The 16,801-nt window shown below is 46.1% G+C and overlaps 5 non-coding genes across 5 annotated transcripts; all 5 read right to left on the reverse strand.

The window, feature by feature from the left end:
• Window positions 1-10,820: 10,820 nt before the first annotated feature.
• Window positions 10,821-10,934, reverse strand: LOC140308265 (U5 spliceosomal RNA). The gene has a single exon (XR_011916228.1). It is a non-coding gene; the product is annotated as a U5 spliceosomal RNA (small nuclear RNA).
• Window positions 10,935-11,345: 411 nt separating this feature from the next.
• LOC140307958 (U2 spliceosomal RNA) lies at window positions 11,346-11,536 on the reverse strand. The gene has a single exon (XR_011915976.1). It is a non-coding gene; the product is annotated as a U2 spliceosomal RNA (small nuclear RNA).
• Window positions 11,537-11,844: 308 nt separating this feature from the next.
• Window positions 11,845-11,958, reverse strand: LOC140308114 (U5 spliceosomal RNA). Its single transcript, XR_011916089.1, has one exon. It is a non-coding gene; the product is annotated as a U5 spliceosomal RNA (small nuclear RNA).
• Window positions 11,959-12,369: 411 nt separating this feature from the next.
• LOC140308025 (U2 spliceosomal RNA) lies at window positions 12,370-12,560 on the reverse strand. The gene has a single exon (XR_011916036.1). It is a non-coding gene; the product is annotated as a U2 spliceosomal RNA (small nuclear RNA).
• A 285-nt stretch (window positions 12,561-12,845) lies between these two features.
• On the reverse strand, window positions 12,846-12,959 carry LOC140308115 (U5 spliceosomal RNA). Its single transcript, XR_011916090.1, has one exon. It is a non-coding gene; the product is annotated as a U5 spliceosomal RNA (small nuclear RNA).
• Between the last annotated feature and the right edge of the window lie 3,842 nt (window positions 12,960-16,801).

Consider the following 16,801-nt stretch of genomic DNA (forward strand, 5'->3'; position numbering starts at 1 on the left):
CGGCCCCCCCGATCTGAACCAGAGTGGTGTTATGTTGTTGGACTTCTGTGCTGGTCATGGACTGTCCATAACGAACACCATGTTCAGACATAAGGGTGTCCATATGTGCACTTGGCACCAGGACACCCTTGGCCGCAGTTCGATGATCGACTTTGTGGTTGTATCATCGGACTTGCGGCCGTATGTCCTGGACACTCGGGTGAAGAGAGGGGCGGAGCTGTCAACTGATCACCACCTGGTGGTGAGTTGGCTCCGCTGGTGGGGGAGGATGCCGATCAGACCTGGCAGGCCCAAACGTATTGTGAGGGTCTGCTGGGAGCGTTTGTCAGAATCCCCCGTCAGAAGGAGCTTTAACTCCCACCTCCGGCAGAGCTTCAACCATATCCCGGGGGAGGTGGGGGACATTGAGTCCGAATGGGCCATGTTCCGTGACTCCATTGCCGAGGCAGCTGATCGGAGTTGTGACCGTAAGGTGGTCGGTGCCTGTCGTGGCGGCAACCCTCGAACCTGCTGGTGGACACCAGTGGTGAGGGAAGCCGTCAAGCTGAAGAAGGAGTCCTATCGGGCCTTTTTGGCCAGTGGGACCCTGGAAGCAGCTGATAGGTACCGACAGGCCAGACGGGCTGCGGCTTCGGCGGTTGCTGAGAAAAAAACTCGGGCCTGGGAGGAGTTCGGTGAGACCATGGAGAACGATTTCCGGACGGCCTCGAAGAGATTCTGGTCCACCATCCGGCGTCTCAGGGGGGGGAAGCGGCTCACAGTCAACACTGTTTACAGTGGGGACGGGGCTTTGCTGACCTCAACTAGGGATGTTGTGAGTCGGTGGGGGGAGTACTTCGAGGAACTCCTCAATCCTACCAACACGTGCTCGGAAGAGGCAGAGTCGGAGAGCTCGGAGACGGGGCCTCCCATTTCTGGGGCTGAGGTTGCCGAGGTGGTCAAAAAGCTCCTCGGTGGCAAGGCCCCGGGGGTGGATGAGGTCCGTCCTGAGTTTCTCAAGGCTCTGGATGTTGTAGGGCTGTCTTGGCTGACACGCCTCTGCAGCATCGCGTGGACATCGGGGACAGTGCCTCTGGACTGGCAGATTGGGGTGGTGGTCCCCCTCTTTAAAAAGGGGGACCGGAGGGTGTGTTCCAACTATAGGGGTTTCACACTCCTCAGCCTCCCTGGTAAGGTCTATTCGGGGGTATTGGAGAGGAGGATCCGTCGGATAATCGAGCCTCTGATTCAGGAGATGCAGTGTGGCTTTCGTCCTGGCCGTGGAACAGTGGACCAGCTCTATACCCTCGGCAGGATCCTGGAGGGTGCATGGGAGTTCGCCCAACCAGTCTACATGTGTTTTGTGGACTTGGAGAAAGCGTTCGACCGTGTCCCTCGTGGAGTCCTGTGGGGGGTGCTCCGGGAATATGGAGTGCCGGACCCCTTGATAGGGTCCGTTCGGTCTCTGTATGACCGGTGCCAGAGTTTGGTCCGCATTGCCGGCAGTAAGTCGGATACGTTTCCGGTGAGAGTTGGACTCCGTCAGGGCTGCCCTTTGTCACCGATTCTGTTCCTAACTTTTATGGACAGAATTTCTAGGCGCAGCCAGGGCGTTGAGGGTGTCCGATTTGGCGACCTCAGAATCGGGTCTCTGCTTTTTGCAGATGATGTGGTTCTGTTAGCGTCGTCAGGCCGTGACCTTCAGCTCTCACTGGAGCAATTCGCAGCCGAGTGTGAAGCGGCTGGGATGAGAATCAGCACCTCCAAATCCGAGACTATGGTTCTCAGCCGGAAAAGGGTGGAATGCTCTCTCCGGGTCGGGAATGAGATCCTTCCCCAAGTGGAGGAGTTCAAGTATCTCGGGGTCTTGTTCACGAGTGAGGGACGAATGGAGCGGGAGATTGACGGGCGGATCGGTGCGGCGTCTGCAGTGTTGTGGGCTCTGCACCGACCCGTCGTTGTGAAGAGGGAGCTGAGCCAGAAGGCGAAGCTCTCTACTTACTGGTCAATCTACGTTCCCATCCTCACCTATGGTCACGAGTTGTGGGTAGTGACCGAAAGAACAAGATCGCGAATACAAGCGGCCGAAATGGGTTTCCTCCGCAGGGTGTCTGGGCTCTCCCTTAGAGATAGGGTGAGAAGCTCAGTCATCCGGGAGGGGCTCGGAGTAGAACCGCTGCTCCTCCGCATTGAGAGGAGTCAGATGAGGTGGCTCGGGCATCTGGTTAGGATGCCCCCTGGGCGCCTCCCTGGGGAGGTGTTCCGGGCACGTCCCACTGGGAGGAGACCCCGGGGAAGACCCAGGACACGCTGGAGAGACTATGTCTCTCGGCTGGCCTGGGAACGCCTCGGGGTCCCCCCGGAAGAGCTGGAGGAAGTGGCCGGGGACAGAGACGTCTGGGTTTCTCTGCTCAAGCTGCTGCCCCCGCGACCCGACCCCCGGATAAGCGGCAGATGATGGATGGATGGATGGATCTGACATCCACACCTACTTGCAGTCGAACAGTTCTGCTCCCGCTTTTGATTATGTTTGGTTGGATATTCGAACCTTTTCTTAACTGCTTTTTACAAACTTTGGTTGGACGTTCACACCTTCTTGTAGCCGAACACATCTACAGCTGCTTTTGATGATGTATGGTTGGGCATTCGCACCATTTTTTTCCCCTTTTTTCAGGAATTATGGGTGGATATTCACATCTTCTTGCAGCGGAACACCTCCTCTCCCACTTATGATCATGTGCGGTTTGATTTTCGAAATTTTTACTTTCATGTTTTCTAGCAATTATTGATGGACATTCAGACCTTCTTGCAGCTGAACACCTCCGCTCCCGCTTTTGATCATACATTGTTGGGCATTCGCACCTTGTCTTACCAGATTTTTACAAACTTTAGTCGAACATTCACACCTTCTTGCAGCTGAACACCTCCGCTCCCGCTTTTGATGGTGTAAAGTCGGGCTTTCGAGCCTTTTCTTACCCGGTTTTTAGAAATTATGGCTGGACATTCAGACCTTGCAGCCAAACACCTCCGCTCCCTCTTTTGATCATACATGGCAAATGGATTTAATTTTAACAAGTCAGGGGTGAAACTGTTCACCTCCAACATATTTTATTTCCTACGTCATCCATCTGTGCTCGGGGCCAAGGCTGAGATAAACAAGGAGTTATCTCATAGAGAGGAACAAACAAATCCCAGCAGAAACCTTGAGGAGGAACTCCATCTGCCCCCACCCAAGAGGAACTTTGGAAAGGAGAGACATCAGAGGCAAGAAGAGAGGTCTTTATTTGCCCCAAACCCTCTCAACAGCACTAATGACCAGGACCAGGGACCAGGACCAGGACCTTCCCCAGCCCCCCAAACCCCTGACAGGTCATTGTGCTCTTCACCCTCCCTTTCTCCCTCCTCCTCCCCTCACCTGAAATTCACTGAGGAGATGATGGAACGGGTCAATGCTGGGCTTAGATCTACCCCCCAGCCCAATCCCTTTTTATCCCCCATAAACCCCCCACCAAAGCGGCCAAAGGTTCCCCGCCGAGCCCCGCCCCTACTAGAGCAGCCGAAGCGACGGAGCCCAGCCCCACCCCCTTCTGTCCCTTCACGCTGCCACCATGTACTGTCTCCGCAGTCTGATGTGTGATGTGTGAGGGGTCCAGGCTGTGTGAATTCTGACAGTCGTGACTTTTCCCAGGACAAGCTGGGACCCTGTTTATTAGAAGATCTTAAAATTTCTGTACTTTTAGGTGACAGAAGGAGAAATGTGACCCAGTCAAAACACAGAGAGTTGCACTCAAAAAGATCTTTAAATAAAGTAAACATACCTTGTGTGCCACAGACTGCACCCAAACACGAGGGGGCAAATAATACCTCTAAAACACTTAAGTTGGCTTTATTAAATGTTAGGTCTTTAGCTGGGAAAACATTCTTAATTGATGATTTTATCACTGAGCACACCCTGGATTTTATGTTTTTAACTGAAACTTGGTTGGAACAAAATAACAGTGCTGCTGTTCTTATTGAGTCAACCCCTCCTGGTTACAGTTTTATCAGCGAGGCCAGAGTGAGCAGGAGAGGAGGAGGGGTCGCAGTCTTATTCAATGAATCCTTTCAATGTAAGCAGTTATCTCCTGGAAGTTTTCAGTCCTTTGAATATATGGCTATACAGGTGAAGGCCTCACCCAGTGTCCTGTTTCTGAATATTTACAGGCTCCCTAAATACTGTTCAGATTTTTCTGAAGACCTCAGTGAACTGCTGTCTATGATCTGTGTTGATTTTGACTGTATAATTATTGTTGGTGATTTTAACATCCATATGGACAATCCTCAGGACAGAGGGACTAAAGACCTGAGTAACACTCTGGACAACTTTGGGCTGACTCAGCATATAACAGAGCCTACGCACAATAGGGGGCACACTCTAAACTTAGTGATCTCCAAGGGTCTAAGCATTTCAAAGATTACTGTGTCTGATGTGGGCCTGTCTGACCATTCCTGTGTTTTCTTTGAGAGTATGATTTCAGTGCACACAAATGTCTCAACAGCAGTGATCTCAAAACTGAAAACAGTAGTAAGATCTTTAACCAGGTTTTCTCCTTAGCACCTGCCCTGTCCGGGGGTTCAGTCAGTGAGCTCGTCAGTAGCTTTAATACTAAAATGTTAAATGTTATGGATACTATTGCTCCCATTAAGGTGAAGGTTATCTCTGGAAGGAAGAAGTCTCCATGGCGAAATTCCACACTGGTGAAAAATGGGAAAAGAGTGTGTCGGAAAGCTGAGCGCCGATGGAGAAAAACAAATCTCCAGGTTCATTATGACATCTATAAAGAGAAACTTCACTCTTATAATTTACAACTGAGGAATGCAAGGAAATCCTACTTCCCTGACATCATCACCAAAAACAGTCATAATGCTCGGGCCTTATTTGCTACAGTTGACAGGCTAACAAACCCTCCTGTGTCAGTGGCAAATGAACTCCATTCCACCATGGCCTGCAATGACTTTGCCAAATTCTTCATAGACAAAGTCCAAAATATTAGACAAGCAGTTGGTACATCAGCAGCAGGTTCAGCATATGTACTGTGTCCACCGAAAACCGGTTTAAACACCATGACACTATTTCAACCCATTAACAGTAAAGACCTGGAGGACATCTTACGTCACCTGAAGTCCTCCTCTTGCTGTTTAGACATCCTACCAACAGGTTTTTTCAAAGGGGTCTCAAAGACTTTGGAGTCAGACCTGTTACTGATTGTGAACCTGTCCTTAACGTCAGGTGTGTTTCCAGAGCCACTAAAAACAGCTGTAATTAAACCTCTGCTGAAAAAGGACAATCTTGATAAGACGCAAATGAACAACTACAGGCCCATCTCAAATCTCCCATTTTTAAGTAAGATCATTGAAAAAGCGGTTTTTCAACAGCTTAATTACTTTTTAACACAAAATAACTGCTATGATACCTTCCAGTCAGGCTTTAGACAGCACCACAGCACTGAGACTGCTCTGACCAAAGTGTTTAATGACATATGTCTGAATACAGACAGTGGAAAAATGTCAGTCTTAGTTTTACTGGATCTCAGTGCTGCCTTTGATACAGTTGACCACAATATATTACTCAAACAACTGGAGAACTGGGCTGGTCTTTCCGGAACTGTACTAAACTGGTTCAAAACATACTTAGAGAACAGGAAGTACTTTGTGTCAATAGGTAACTTTACATCTGAGCAGACAAGAATCACAAGTTCCCCAAGGTTCCATCCTGGGACCTCTTCTGTTTAACATCTACATGCTCCCACTGGCACAGATTATAAAAAACAACCAAATAAACTACCATAGCTATGCAGATGACACACAGATGTATATAACAATGTCACCAGGAGACAGAGGGCCTGTACAGGCCCTTGGAAAATGCATTGAGGAAATTAATGACTGGATGTGCCACAACTTCCTCCAGCTAAACATAAACAAAACTGAGGTAATTGTCTTTGGAGCCAAAGATAAACGATTGAAAGTCACCACAGAGCTTCAATCTATAAATCTAAAAACGACCAACCAGGCCAGAAATCTGGGTGTAGTGATGGACTCAGACCTAAATTTGGACAAACACATTAAGGCATTAACAAAGTCAGCCTACTATCACCTTAAGAATATATCAAGGCTAAAAGATCTGATGTCTCAGCAGGACCTGGAAAAACTAGTCCATGCATTCATCTTTAGTAGGCTTGATTATTGTAATAGCATCTTTACAGGTCTGCCTAAAAAGTCAGTTAGACAACTGCAGCTCATCCAGAACTCAGCTGCTCGAGTCCTCACTAAGACCAAAAAAGTGGAGCACATCACAGTCCAGCTCTCAAGTCTTTACACTGGCTGCCTGTCCATCAGAGGATAGACTTTAAAGTTCTGATGCTGGTCTATAAAGCTCTGAATGGTCAAGGACCAAAATACATCAGTGACCTCCTGACCCACTATGAACCTTCCAGACCCCTCAGGTCATCTGGATCCGGTATTTTATCAGTTCCCAGAGTCAAAACCAGACATGGAGAAGCTGCATTCAGCTTCTATGCTCCACATGTCTGGAACAAAGTCCCAGAAAGCCTCAGATCAGCTGAAACACTCAGTGTATTTAAGTCCAGGTTGAAGACACATCTATTTTCAGCTGCATTTGAATAAGCTTGAGTTTCAAAACGGAATCATGTTTTAACTATTGATTTTATCTTTCATATATATAATTTTTTCTGATTTTATCTATTGTTCTTATTTCCTTCTTTTGTTTAAATTTTAAATCATGCTTTTTATTTCTTCTGTTTTAATGTCTCTGTGAAGCACTTTGAATCACCTTGTTGTTGAATTGTGCTATACAAATATACTTGCCTTGTCTTGCCTTGCCTTACATTGTCGGGCATTCGCACCTTGTCTTACCCGCTTTTTACAAACTATAGTCAGACATCCACACCTTCTTGCAGCTGAACCACCTCCGCTTACTGTTTTGATCATGTATGGTCTGGCAATACTACCTTTTCTTACCCGTTTGTGAGTAATTATGGCTGGACATTCACACCTACTTTCAGCAGAACACCACCTCTCTCGCTTTTGATGATGTATGGACCGGCATTCTTACCTTTTCTAACACATTTTTCAGCAATTATGTTCGGAGATTCACACCTACTCACAGACGAACAACTCCGCTCCCGCATTTGATGGTGTATAGTCGGGCATTCTCACCCTTTCTCATCAGCTTTTTGCAAATTATGATCTGACATCCACACCTACTTGCAGTCGAACAGTTCTGCTCCCGCTTTTGATTATGTTTGGTTGGATATTCGAACCTTTTCTTAACTGCTTTTTACAAACTTTGGTTGGACGTTCACACCTTCTTGTAGCCGAACACATCCACAGCTGCTTTTGATGATGTATGGTTGGGCATTCGCACCTTTTTTTTACCCATTTTTCAGGAATTATGGGTGGATATTCACACCTTCTTGCAGCTGAACACCTCCTCTCCCACTTATGATCATGTGCGGTTTGATTTTAGAAATTTTTACTTTCATGTTTTCTAGCAATTATTGATGGACATTCACACCTTCTTGCAGCTGAACACCTCCTCTCCCACTTATGATCATGCGCGGTTTGATATTAGAAATTTTTACTTTCATGTTTTCTAGCAATTATTGATGGACATTCAGACCTTCTTTGCAGCTGAACACCTCCGCTCCCGCTTTTGATCATACATTGTCGGGCATTCATAACTTGTCTTACCAGATTTTTACAAACTTTAGTCGAACATTCACACCTTCTTGCAGCTGAACACCTCCGCTCCCGCTTTTGATGGTGTAAAGTCGGGCTTTCGAGCCTTTTCTTACCCGGTTTTTAGAAATTATGGTTGGATATTCAGACCTTGCAGCCGAACACCTCCGCTCCCTCTTTTGATCATACATTGTCGGGCATTCGCACCTTGTCTTACCCGCTTTTTACAAACTATAGTCAGACATTCACACGTTGCAGCTGAACCACCTCCGCTCCCTGTTTTGATCATGTATGGAGTGGCAATACTACCTTTTCTTACCCATTTGTGAGTAATTATGGCTGGACATTCACACCTACTTGCAGTCGAACAGCTCTGCTCCTGCTTTTGATTTTGTTTGGTTGGATATTCGAACCTTTTCTTAACTGCTTTTTACAAACTTTGGTCGGACGTTCACACCTTCTTGCAACCGAACACCTCCGCTTCCGCTTTTGATGGTATATATTCGGGAATTCGAACATTATCTTACCCGTTTTTTACAAACCATGGTCGGACTTTCACACCTTCTTGTAGCCGAACAACTCCACTCCCGCTATTGATTGTGTACAGTCGTGTAGTTTAACCTTTTCTTACCCGCTTTTTACCAACTATGGTCGGACATTCACACCGTCTACAGCGGAACACCTCCGCTTCCGCTTTTGATGGTGTATAGTCGGGCATTCGAACCTTTTCTTACCCGCTTTTTACAAACTATGGTCGGACATTCAAACCTTCTTGTAGCCGAAAAGCTCCGCTCCCTCTTTTGATCATACATTGTCGGGCATTTGCACCTTTTCTTACCCGCTTTTTACAAACCATGGTCGGACTGTCACACCTTCTTGTAGCCGAACACATCTGCTCCCGCTATTGATTGTGTACAGTCGGGTTTTTTTAACCTTTTCTTACCCGCTTTTTACCAACTCTGGTCGGACATTCACACCTTCTTACAGCGGAACACCTCCGCTCCCTCTTTTGATGGTGTATGTTCGGGTATTCGCACCTTGTCTTACCCGCTTTTTACAAACTATAGTCAGACATTCACACGTTGCAGCTGAACCACCTCCGCTCCCTGTTTTGATCATGTATGGTCTGGCAATACTACCTTTTCTTACCCGTTTGTGAGTAATTATGGCTGGACATTCACACCTACTTTCAGCAGAACACCACCTCTCTCGCTTTTGATGATGTATGGACCGGCATTCTTACCTTTTCTAACACATTTTTCAGCAATTATGGTCGCAGATTCACACCTACTCACAGACAAACAACTCCGCTCCCGCATTTGATGGTGTATAGTCGGGCATTCTCACCCTTTCTCATCAGCTTTTTGCAAATCATGATCTGACATTCACACCTACTTGCAGTCGAAAAGCTCTGCTCCCGCTTTTGATTATGTTTGGTTGGATATTCGAACCTTTTCTTAACTGCTTTTTACAAACTTTGTTCGGAGGTTCACGTCTTCTTGAAGCCGAACACCTCCGCTTCCGCTTTTGATGGTGTACAGTCGGGCATTTTAACCATTTCTTACCCGCTTTTTACCAACTATGGTCGGACATTCACACCTTCTTGCAGCTGAACACCTCCGCTCCCGCTTTTGATGGTGTATAGTCGGGCTTTCGATTCTTTTCTTCCCCGGTTTTTACAAATTATGGTTGGACATTCAGACCTTGCAGCCGAAAACCTCCGCTCCCTCTTTTGATCATACATTGTTGGGCATTCGCACCTTGTCTTACGCGCTTTTTACAAACTTTAGTCAGAAATTCACACCTTGCAGCTGAACCACCTCCGCTCCCTGTTTTGATCATGTATAGTCTGGCAATACTACCATTTCTTACCCGTTTGTGAGTAATCTTCTAAAAGGTCATACCTGTCATTTTTTCCATTGAAACCATAAATATTTAAGAGGTTAAAGTCTTGCCCCATAAAATTCAAGTGTGCTAAAAGTGCCCGTCCGTCTCGCACCAGAACATGCGGATTTTTAATTAGAATGGCCACACCATCATTTTTAATTTGATTTGAGCCACTCCATATCGATAAATTGGGCCACATTTCCTCCCATTGTCTATGGTTTTTCAAAAAAGGTAGTCCACATTCTTGTATTAAAAACACATCTGATTTTATGGAGTCTAAGAAGGATATAATACTCTGGGCTCTTGTCTTTGATTTCACACTTCTCACATTTAGTGTTGAGAAGGTGAGAACCATTAAAAGGATAAAGGAAAGTAGGTATGTCATTTTCGTTTTTCTAAGTTATCAAAACAAATTACACACTCAGGTTATTTCTTGGGAAACTAGCTCTCCTTTTCGGACTCTCGTGTTGGCCTCTGATGCAATGTTGCATTTAACTTTGAGTCCCTGGGGGTTGATTGCGGAGCTAAAGGGAATCAGAGGACAACTCAGATGCCGTCCTCCTCGGCTGTTGACCTTCGGGGAGGTGAGTACCTTCACTAGACTCACCTGTCTGCTCTTCCTCCTCATTTAGCTTAGCTCCACCCTCTGCCTGTGAATTCTCACAGACTTCAGCACTGAGTGGTGAGGCCTCTACAGGCCCCTCTCCTTTTTGCTCCTCACTTCCAATCCAAGCTTTTAGCGGGAAGTTTGAATTTATTGGGTCAACCTCTTCACTTTGTTCACCAACTGCCACCTCAGAAGAGGTGATTTAATTCTCCACAGAGATTACATTTCCTGCCATTTGGACACTCTCCAAAAGTGTCCCCAATTTCTCTGCACTTCCCACATATCACCTTGGTACAAGCCTCAACCAGGTGCCCATGCTCACCACACTTGCGGCAGAGCTTGGGCTGCCCCTGGTACTGGATGTAACCTCGGTTTTCGAGGTGGCCAGAGTGTCACTTTGCATCTCCGCCCACCCGCTGCACTGAGCACTCTTCAGCCCTTTTAAATGGTATAACTTTGCACTCCCGCACGCTCCAGCGAGCACCATTCAAGCAACAACTTTGCACTCCAGCTTCAAACATCGGCACAGTCGCAACAAGTAAGGCAACTCTACTCAGAGAAGTCACTCTGCACAGTAACAAGATTTCTTTTGCACAGACAGAAAGGGCTTCACCCGCAAAGGTAAAGCCTGCCAAAAATAGCAACAACTCATTAGTGCTGCTCTCCACGGAAGTCTTTAGTAAAAGGCGAAAGACTTGTACATTATGAAGAGAAACCAGAGTACGATTATCTGTCACTGCGGGAGCAGGGCATCAGGCTAGTTGGCATAGCCACCTTCCCCATGGTGAGCTTTGCTTGGTTGAGACGCTTGCTCCCCCTCCTTGCTCCTCGGCTGACCAAGTAGGAAAAATCGGGCCCTATTCGATGGCTGCCTTGTCTTTTACTCTGTGCAAAAGACAAGGCAGCCACAAACACCACGGGAACACCGTATTGAGGCTTTGTTCTGACCGCTCATTCAGTGTCGCGTTTCTTTCAAGCAATTCTCCCGGTTAGCCCGCACTCGGCTCGCCCCCAGAGCTGTGTTAAAGTCTACTTCGCATTCACTCTCTTTTCTCAGCAGACTAAAAGAAAGTTTCATCTTGGGCTCCCTGAAACTTCCATCCTGCACCACTGTTTGCTTTTTCACAAGAGCAGAGAAGAGCGCACCGTTCCCAGCTGCACTGCAGTACCGGGTCGATGCTTGGAGTGAACGGAGCAAGCTCCTTTTTCAACTCCTATTGCTAAAAATCCATTTAATATGTAGTCCTCGTACAAAGGCCATATCAGATATTAAACTGATAAGAACAGGTACTACACTTGATCTTAGCCAAAAGGCCGAGAAGCGATAACTGTCCACTGGTTCACGTCCGAGGGCCCTTCCTGGCACAATGCACACTTGTAGCGGTGTTCTTTTTATGGCCATAGGTGGCCAGAGTGTCACTTTGCACCTCCGCCCACCCGCTGCACTGAGCACTCTTCAGCCCTTTTAAATGGTATAACTTTGCACTCCCGCACGCTCCAGCAAGCACCATCCAAGCAACAACGTTGCACTCCAGCTTCAAACATCGGCACAGTCGCAACAAGTAAGGCGACTCTACTCAGAGAAGTCACTCTGCACAGTAACAAGATTTCTTTTGCACAGACGGAAAGGGCTTCACCCGCAAAGGTAAAGCCTGCCAAAAATAGAAACAACTCATTAGTGCTGCTTTCCACGGAAGTCTTTAGTAAAAGGCGAAAGACTTGTACGTTATGAAGAGAAACCAGAGTACGATTATCCGTCACTGCGGGAGCAGGGCATCAGGCTAGTTGGCATAGCCACCTTCCCCATGGTGAGCTTTGCTTGGTTGAGACGCTTGCTCCCCCTCCATGATCCTCGGCTGACCAAGTAGGAAAAATCGGGCCCTATTCGATGGCTGCCTTGTCTTTTACTCTGTGCAAAAGACAAGGCAGCCACAAACACCACGGGAACACTGTATTGAGGCTTTGTTCTGACCGCTCATTCAGTGTCGCGTTTCTTTCAAGTAATTCTCCCGGTTAGCCCGCACTCGGCTTGCCCCCAGAGCTGTGTTAAAGTCTACTTCGCATTCACTCTCTTTTCTCAGCAGACTAAAAGAAAGTTTCATCTTGGGCTCCCTGAAACTTCCATCCTGCACCACTGTTTGCTTTTTCACAAGAGCAGAGAAGAGCGCACCGTTCCCAGCGGCACTGCAGTACCGGGTCGATGCTTGGAGTGAACGGAGCAAGCTCCTTTTTCAACTCCTATTGCTAAAAATCAATTTAATATGTAGTCCTCGTACAAAGGCCATATCACATATTAAACTGATAAGAACAGGTACTACACTTGATCTTAGCCAAAAGGCCGAGAAGTGATATCTGTCCACTGGTTCACGTCCAAGGGCCCTTCCTGGCACAATGCGCACTTGTAGCGGTGTTCTTTTTATGGCCATAGGTGGCCAGAGTGTCACTTTGCACCTCCGCCCACCCGCTGCACTGAGCACTCTTCAGCCCTTTTAAATGGTATAACTTTGCACTCCCGCACGCTCCAGCAAGCACCATCCAAGCAACATCGGCACAGTTGCAACAAGTAAGGCGACTCTACTCAGAGAAGTCACTCTGCACAGTAACAAGATTTCTTTTGCACAGACGGAAAGGTCTTCACCCGCAAAGGTAAAGCCTGCCAAAAATAGAAACAACTCATTAGTGCTGCTTTCCACGGAAGTCTTTAGTAAAAGGCGAAAGACTTGTACGTTATGAAGAGAAACCAGAGTACGATTATCCATCACTGCGGGAGCAGGGCATCAGGCTAGTTGGCATAGCCACCTTCCCCATGGTGAGCTTTGCTTGGTTGAGACGCTTGCTCCCCCCCTTGCTCCTCGGCTGACCAAGTAGGAACAATCGGGCCCTATTCGATGGCTGCCTTGTCTTTTACTCTGTGCAAAAGACAAGGCAGCAACAAAAACACCACGGGAAAACCGTATTGAGGCTTTGTTCTGACCGCTCATTCGGTGTCGCGTTTCTTTCAAGCAATTCTCCCGGTTAGCCCACACTCGGCTCGCTCCTAGAGCCGTGTTAAAGTCTACTTCTCATTCATTCTTGTTTCTCAGCAGACTCTTGGGATTTTATCTATAAAATGAATTCCTTCACTCAAACTATGTTAAAACTGCTTTGTCCTTCATATTTACCATGTCTAGAAAGATTTAAACAAAAAAAACAACGTTGTACTTTGCAGTAAAAGACAGAGCAAATCTAAAGTTTCATGAATCCGAGAATAAGCTTACTTTCATGAGTTCTTCACGATTTGGGATTTTGCTATAAAATGAATTCCTTCACTCAAACTAAATCGCTAATCTGTTACATGTAAGGCAGATGTCAAATTCACCGAAATAGGATCTAAGGGTATTCGGCCAATCGAGCTGTAGCAGCTTCGGTAAAAGAGTATAAGTTGAAGAGTTTGTGAATAAAGGTGTGCGCACACATAGTGAGCTGTAGGAAAATAGGCAGGGAGCAATGCCGGCTGGGGTATATGTTCTTGTATGTTGTCTGACTGTTTGATTTGAATGTGTTGTGTAAGTGTCCCGTTGAATGTTACATGTTTGGGCTTTGACACGCTTCACTGTGGTTGTTAACTGTGTGGTGTGTCCTGAAATGTTATATGTTTGGGCTGTGTGACATGCTTAATGCTTGTCAGTAGCTACCCACTTATTCATATATAGCAACTGACAACATAAGAAGTCCGGACATACTTTGATAGTAGTTGTAGAAGTATCCTTATTGATAATAGATAAACTAATTCATAGTGATAGAACAGTAGATGAACAGGTGCCTGCACATGTCTCACGAAAATAAAATGGGTGTATGATTGCTGACGGCAGAGCAATACTGCCAAACTTATGAGTTCTTGTGGCAAACTTGATTCAGTGTCTTGACGTGTATACGCTGTTTCGCTGACTTGATTGTCACAAGAAACAAAGTGTGTTTGATAAGATCCGACCATTTTATTACGGGAGGATCAGTATCAGTATTCGGCTGCAAGTAGGTGTGAATGTCCAACCATAATTTGTAAAAAGCGGGTAAGAAAAGGTTCTCATGCCCGACTATACATTAACAAAAGTGGGAGGAGAGGTCTTCGGATGAGAGTGGGTGAGAATTTCCAACCATAATCTATAAAATGCGGTGAAGAAAAAGGTGTGAATGCTACATAGAACACTCAAAAGTGGAGCGGAAGTGTTTGGCTGCAAGAAGGTGTGAATGTCCGACTATATTTGGTGAAAAGTAGGTGAAGCAAGGTCTGAATGCCCAACCTTACATCATCAAAAGCGAGATCAGGTGTTTGGCTGCAAGAAGGCCATAGTTTGCCAAAAGCGGGTAAGGTGCGAATGACCGACTAAATATGAACAAAAGTGGGGGCGGAGGTCTTCGGATGCAAGTGGGTGTGAATATCCCACCATACAAGTATGGTGGAGAGGAAGCTGTGAATGGCCGACCATAGTAAAAAGCGGGTGAGAAAAGGTGCGAATGTCCACCATTATACACCATCAAAACAGGGAGCGGAGGTGTTTGGCTGCGACAAGGTGTGAATGTCCACCCATAATTAATGAAAAGCGGGCAACAAGTAGGTTTGAATGCCCAACCATACATCATCAAAATAAGGAGCGGAGGTGTTCCGTTGTAAGAAGTTATGAATGTCCGACCATAGTTGGTAAAAAGCGGGTAAGAAAAGGTTAAAATACCCGACTGTACACAATCAATAGCGGGAGCGGAGTTGTTCGGCTACTAAAAGGTGTGAAAGTCCGACCAAGTTTTGTAAAAAGCGGGTAAGAAAAGGTTCGAATGCCCGACAATTTATGATCAAAAGAGGGAGCGGAGTTGTTCAGCTGCAAGAAGGTCTGAATGTCCATCAATAATTGCTAGAAAAAATTAAAGTAAAAATTTTGAAAATCAAACCGTACATGATCATAAGTGGGAGAGGAGGTGTTCAGCTGCAAGAAGGTGTGAATGTCCACCCATAATTACTGAAAAATGGGTAAAAAAAAGGTGCGAATACCCAACCATACATCATCAAAAGCAGCTGTGGATGTGTTCGGCTACAAGAGGGTTTGAACGTCCAACCAAAGTTTGTAAAAAGCAGTTAAGAAAAGTTTCGAATATCCAACCAAACATAATCAAAAGCGGGAGCAGAACTGTTCGACTGCAAGTAAGTGTGAATGTCAGATCATAATTTGCAAAACAACAACTATACACCATCAAATGCGGGAGCGGAGTTGTTCGTCTGTTAGTAGGTGTGAATCTCCGACCATAATTGCTGAAAAATGTGTTAGAAAAGGTAAGAATGCCGGTCCATACATCATCAAAAGCGAGAGAGGTGGTGTTCTGCTGAAAGTAGGTGTGAATGTCCAGCCATAATTACTCACAAACAGGTAAGAAAATGTAGTATTGCCAGATCATACATGATCAAAACAGGGAGCGGAGGTGGTTCAGCTGCAAGAAGGTGTGAATGTCCGACTAAAGTTCAAATATATTCACAAAAGCGGGAGGAGAGGTCTTCGGATGAGAGTGGTTGAGAATTTCCAACCATAATCCATAAAATGCGGTGAAAAAAAGGTGTGATAGAACACTAAAAGGTGGAGCAGACGTGTTCCGCTGTAAGAAGGTGTGAATGTCCGACCATAGTTTGTAAAAAGCGGGTAAGAAAAGGTTAAAATACCCGACTGTACACCACCAATAGCGGGAGCAGGGTTGTTCGGGTACAAGAAGGTGTGAAAGTCCACCCATGGTTTGTAAAAAGCGGGTAACAAAAGGTTCGAATGCCCGAATATATACTATCAAAAGCGGAAGCGGAGGTGTTCGGCTGCAAGAAGGTGTGAACGTCCGACCAAAGTTTGTAAAAAGCAGTTAAGAAAAGGTTCGAATATCCAACCAAACAAAATCAAAAGCGGGAGCAGAGCTGTTCGACTGCAAGTAGGTGTGAATGTCCAGCCATAATTACTCACAACCGGGTAAGAAAAGGTAGTATTGCCAGACCATACATAATCAAAACAGGGAGCAGAGGTGGTTCAGCTGCAACGTGTGAATGTCTGACTATAGTTTGCAAAAAGCGGGTAAGACAAGGTGCGAATAACCGACAATGTATGATCAAAAGAGGGAGCGGAGGTGTTCGGCTGCAAGGTCTGAATGTCCAACCATAATTTCTAAAAACCAGGTAAGAAAAGGCTCGAAAGCCCGACTATACACCATCAAAAGCGGAAGCGGAGGTGTTCGGCTTCAAGAAGACGTGTACCTCCGAACAAAGTTTGTAAAAAGCAGTTAAGAAAAGGTTCGAATATCCAACCAAACATAATCAAAAGCGGGAGCAGAGCTGTTCGACTGCAAGTAGGTGTGAATGTCAGATCATAATTTGCAAAAAGCTGATGAGAAAGGGTGAGAATGCCCGACTATACACCATCAAATGCGGTAGCGGAGTTGTTCGGCTTTGAGTAGGTGTGAATGTCCAGCCAAAATTACTCACAAACGGGTAAGAAAAGGTAGTATTGCCAGACCATACATGATCAAAACAGGGAGCGGAGGTGGTTCAGCTGCAAGAAGGTCTGAATGTCCGACTAAAGTTTGTAAAAA

The sequence above is a fragment of the Leuresthes tenuis genome, unplaced genomic scaffold (genome assembly GCF_036924035.1).
Source record: "Leuresthes tenuis unplaced genomic scaffold, fLeuTen1.0.hap1 SCAF_5, whole genome shotgun sequence".
NCBI classification, from domain to species: Eukaryota; Metazoa; Chordata; class Actinopteri; order Atheriniformes; family Atherinopsidae; genus Leuresthes; species Leuresthes tenuis.